Below are 5,737 nucleotides of genomic sequence, written 5' to 3' on the forward strand. Positions count from 1 at the left end.
TATAGCGTAAACTCCACCCGAAGGCACACAAGTCCTTCATATGAGCACTAGCTGTATTATGCAATTAATGTTTTTTTTGGGAGGGGAGGGGTTGCACAGGGAGATTAAGAGATTTGCAGAGAATCACAGGATGGTGAGCCCTGACGCCGAGACTCACAGCTGATTCCCAGTTACAAAGTCGGCGCTATGATGTAATGCCAGATCCCTTTGCTCTGATTTTTTCATCAAACAGGGAATACAAAAGGATCAACACTCACTACAAAATTTCAAATAATCCACGGTATGACATCATTTCTGTCAGTAATAAGGTTAACACTACCTTCTTTGTTAGAGATCACCTCAGTTTTAATCCTGAATTTTCACGTCAAATATAACTCTATTCCAGCAAAGCCATAAAAGTTTGACGAAATACAAGAAATATATAGGTAAAAGAAAAGTGTGACACATTATTACATTGTTATTGTGGAAGTTGTCACAATGCAAAGTATCAATCAACATTGGAACACACAAACTGTTAAAAATAACATAACATTAAAAAATTTATAACACCAATACCAGTGCATCACTACCCTAAATTCAATATAAATGACATAATCATTTTATGACAGTTCTGCTCTTCGCCCACATCCGCCCTAAAGTTGTTGCGACTGCACAGGTATACAGTATCCGAAGGGTCCGATTTAAATAGTCTCAAAGCAATGCAGTGGCTAGATGTGTCCAATTGTCTGCAAATGGTAGACAGCAGTGCAGAGTGTGACTGGATATAAGCTGGGCATGCAAACAGCAAATGTGGTAAAGACTCTTTTTGATCAAGACAGAAAAGATAATTCCGAGAGACAGATTCCAACCATCTTGCAGTGAATGATTTCAGATGGAGCGTCCCTACTGTACATTGATTGTGTCTAAAGGCCCCATAATTAAGTCGTTGTAATTCTTTAGGCCATACACTGATTTAAACATAAAGCATTCCCCTGTCAGTGAAGTGCCTGCAACATTTTGCTTTTCCCTCTGCAGTATAAATTACCAATACTGTTTTTTTAGTGTCTCCTAGGAGGGTATTTGGGGTTCAGTAGTGTCAAATATCTCTAAAGCCTAAAAAAAGACAATTTTTTGGTTGCGGTCAACCAGAGAATGTTTTAAATTCTATCTAACTTAATGATGACTAGTAAGGCAGCAGCATATTGATCAAGCTCTGGGGTAGCCCATCATCTTCATCAGAATAACATAGACCAAAGGGGGACATTAAGGGCTACCTTTTTATCTCCCACTTCCAAAAATAGAAGATGCAATGGTGTACTTCGTGGAAGGGAAATCAGTGATCTTAAAAGAATTTCTCCAATTGCTCCAAAACCGAGGTGTCACCAAAGCCCCACAGCTCAGCACCATATAGTGCTGAGCCAAGTGCCTTGGGCTCATACACCTGTGAATCTGGCACTATTGGCTTAGTGAAAGAAGCCTGGTGTTCTTTCAGGACGGCACCAATAGTCTGTCTGTGCTTCAAGCAAGAACTACTGATATGTGGATACCATGACATATTGGCTGACAATTTGATTCCTAGGTAATTAAACACATCAACCCTCTCTAGGACCTTATCGCCTGGCATCAGCTTTTCCTTACCTTTTTTATGGTTGCTAAACAGCATACATTTTGTTTTGTCTGCGTTGATTATGTCTGTACTCAGGTACAGCAAGGACCGGGAGTGAGGGTAACCTAGTGCAAACGGTGAGTTTTTACTTTCAAAGTGCAGGAGTGCTTGTGTCAGGTATAGGGGAGAGGATCTAAGGACTATATACAGGGCTATACAATTATGCAGGCTTCTCCTTAGGTGGGGCCCGACGTCCCACCCAGCCCGCCACTCTGCCCCGTACCTGTTGGAGCCACGCTCCTCCTGTGGGAGCGTGGCGGGGCGACGCGTGGAAACGGTGGCCTCCTGGCTTCTCTGACTTTCCTCTGGTCTGCAGGGCTTGATCCGCTCGATCCTCCTCGTCCTTATTCTCCTCTCTGCTGTAGAACACTCCTTTCTCCTCCGGGAAAACGCCGTCCGTCGCTTCCTGGGATCTCTCCCCTTTTGACGTTGGGACGCTCGTCATGGGCGGGTCGTCGTCCGTTGTATACTCCCACTTAAAGGGACCAGGTACCTCTACCTCCTCGTCGGTCCACCAGTGTTCAGGGTCTCCTACCGCCCACTCTTCCTGCAGGCTTGATTCGGGCTGCTGTAAGGATGGAAGGGAAGCAGGTGAGAGCGGGGTGGCGGACCACCACTCCAGTTCCGGGGTCGGTACCTCCACTGGGGAACCCGCCCCGTCACATATCCCCTATGGGAGCCTGATGTAAAATCGCGTGGAATTATGTGAAAAATCTGAAAAGATACTGTAGTCTTCCATCAAATAAAAGACAACTTCAATTGGCCAATGGCGAAAGCGCAAATCATGAAACGTAGGGGATAAGAGATATTACAACGATGCATGAGCCATAATATTTGGCCTTCCCAAAGTAAACAAATTTGAAAAGCAAAAGGGAGAGTGATATTTGGCATAGAAATACTGTGCTGACCCATCCAACATAAGACCATGTCAAATTGAATACTGGTATATTCTAACCCAAGAAACACAGGGGATAACAAATATAATAGCTGGGATAGCGGAAGCATCAGGGCTCCCATCGCAGATCACCAAGGTCCTCAGGTGGTGGCATATCCGCTACAAGGGGGAACAAACTAGACTTCTGCCAATTTATTCGAAGGCCCGAGAGGGAACCAAACTCATCCATCATCCTCCGTGCCCCCGGCAGGACCTCCCCTGCACGCTGTAGGAACAACAGGAGGTCATCTGCATACAATGCTATATTATGCTTCTGGCCCCCCAGTTTTAGTCCACAGTAAGCCCTGTCAGATCGCGCAACACATGCCAATGGCTCGACAGCCAGGGCGAACAGCAAGGGAGATAGAGGACACCCCTGACGCGTGCCCCTCTCCACCCAGTATTGCTCCGATATGGTGCACCCCGTGCGGACCCTCGCCACTGGATCTGCATACAGCAACTGCACCCAGCGCAGGAGCCCTGGCCCAAGGCCCATGTTGATCATAACTGCGTACAGGAACCCCCCACTCAAGGCTATCAAAGGCCTTTTCTATGTTCATGGTAAACACTGCTCCTGCCTGATCACCCAGTGCCCCAAGCTCAAGTAATGATAGCAGGCAGCGTATGTTCAGGGTCATATTCCTGCGGGGAATAAATCCTGCCTGATCCCGATGCTCCAGGGAGGTCATATGCTGTAGGAACCGCGTTGACAGTATCTTACTTAGAATCTTAAAATCCAGATTCAACATCGACAAAGGCCAAAATGCTGCACACTCCAGGGGGGACCTGTCAGACTTCAGTAGCGGAATCACAACCGCCTCTCTAGTGGTGTCCGGCAAGTGCCCCCTCCCTCCTGCCTCTGCATACATCTCCACCAGTTTGGGGGTTAGTTCATCCACGTATGCCACGTAGAATTCTTTCGGGAGCCCATCTGTACCTGGGGAATTCCCCCTGGCCAATGCCTTAATAGCCACCCTTACCTCGCGCTTAGTGATCGCTGCTCCCAAATATTCCGCATCCTCCTCCGCCAGGGAAGGCAGAGGAAGGTCCGCCAAGTAGTCCTCTATTTCCCCTTCTTGTAAAGCTGTTCATAATAGCCGCGGAACCTATTGTTAATGGCATCTTGCTGATATAGGGAGTGCCCCTCAGAGACCGCAAGCACTATGATGGTATTCCCCCTGCATGTCGGGCTAGCCAGCCACGCCAGTAGTCTACCGGCCTTATCCCAGTCTGCGTGTGTCCTATCCCTGTAAGTCTTATAATCGAAGAACCTCAACCTTTCCTCTTGCACAGCCACTTCTTCCTTCTTCTCAAGCAACTCTTGGTGAAGTTCTGGGTGGTTCGGGTGGGGAAGTTCCACCTCTCGCAGTACTGGTTCAGCCTGTTCTACATCTGAGTAGCGTGCGCCTCACCCCAATGGAGAGCGCCATGCATCATCCCCTGATTACTCCCATTCTGTCACCCTAGATTCCGTGGTCTGGGCATTTTCAGCAAAATATGTGATAGTACTATCCCTGATCTCCTGTAGGAACACCTGGTCCTCCAGTGCCTCAGGTTTGAGGCGCCGAGTGGGCATAGGTTGCTGCTGGGACCCCAGTGTAATCTGGTGTGTATCGGGTTGTGGTCCGACACATGCGAGTGAGGTATTCCATCCTGTGTAGTCGGGCATTTACATCCGGGTAGCATGGGAAGGTGTACAGTTGGACATGTAAGTCATGTACATGTGAAAGGTGGGAGTGTTCTCTGTCCACTGGGTGTGTACGTCTCCATGTGTCCACCAACCCCCAGTATGATTGACAGGCCTTAAACGCCTTGGCTACCCTGTGTACCGGGACGTCTCGGAGTGGTGGGTGAGATCAGTCAAGGGCTGGGTCGGCTAAACAATTGAAATGCCCCCCCCATGATAATCGACCCTGTCAAATACGGTGCCAGAGTCCCAGATAGTTGCTCCAGAAAGAGTCCCTGGTCCACATTCAGGCCGTAGATATTTGTGAGCGCAAAATCCTTCCCATCCAGGCGCCCGTGACCACCACGTAACTCCCCTCTGGGTCTACCTTGTGGCCAGTATTCTGAAAGAGGACCACTGCCCTGATCCAAATGAGGACCCCTCTGGCAAATGCTGAATGCGAAGTATAGTACGCTTGCCCTCTCCATCTTCGATTTAAGACCGCTCCCTCTGAAGCTAATATGTGTGTTTCCGGCAGCATCGCTATACAAATTCCTCACCTGTTCAAGTGGGAATTTTTTTTGTAGCGTTTGTGCATAGAATGCATCCCTTGGACATTCCAAGAGAGGTGGTTATATATCTTCTGTGACGACATCTCAGAGTAACCTGTCTATCTCTGCCTGGCTCCCGCGCCCAAGCTTGGCGTTCGGTTCTATATGATAAGTGAGGTAACCTACACTCTGTAACAAGTGCCCCCGTTAACTTATAGACAGCAGTGCCTCAAACTTAAAACAACTAAACTTCCCCAACTCCCCTCCCCAGGACAAGTGAGAACATCTCCCCTATCCAAACTGCCCTTTGGCATGGTAACAGTCAAGTACCCAACGTTCAGGTGGTAGCTAGATAAATGCACGGCTGGAGGGAAGCCCTCTCCTCTGCCCCCCCCCGGATCCCCCATCCCACAGTACGCTCTTGTGCCGACCCTCCCGTGGCCCCCATACCCTCAAAGTAGTCTAGAGCTATGATCCCTCACCCCCTAGCTGATGTGTCCATCGCAGGCTTGCATGCCGTCGGTGCCGATCTAGAAGTCACGTCTGGCAGCACCTGACTGGCCTCCCCCACGGTGTTCGAGCTGGTGTCAGAGTCCGAGTCCCTCTGATCCTCTCCTGAGAGAAAGGGGTTGCTCCATGGGCTCGTGGCACTCAGGGAGGCTATTGCTGCCACCACACTCTCCCTGTTTCTTACACGATTGTGCGTGGTCCTTCTCGGGCTGTTCTCCCCCGCTGCATCTCCGATCTTGTGATCCCCGCTCCTCTTTCCAGTCCCACACATCTTGAGGGGTAGTGAAGAACTTGGTCTCCCCTGCGTGTACTATCCGTAACACAGTGGGGAACACCATGGAGTACGACACCTCCATTTGTCACATTTTTAGGTCTCGCCTGTCGATGCGCATGCGCATCGAGCAAGCGAGACTATAGGGGCTCATCCACTC

The sequence above is a fragment of the Lissotriton vulgaris genome, unplaced genomic scaffold (genome assembly GCF_964263255.1).
Source record: "Lissotriton vulgaris unplaced genomic scaffold, aLisVul1.2 SCAFFOLD_2668, whole genome shotgun sequence".
Taxonomy (NCBI): Eukaryota; Metazoa; Chordata; class Amphibia; order Caudata; family Salamandridae; genus Lissotriton; species Lissotriton vulgaris.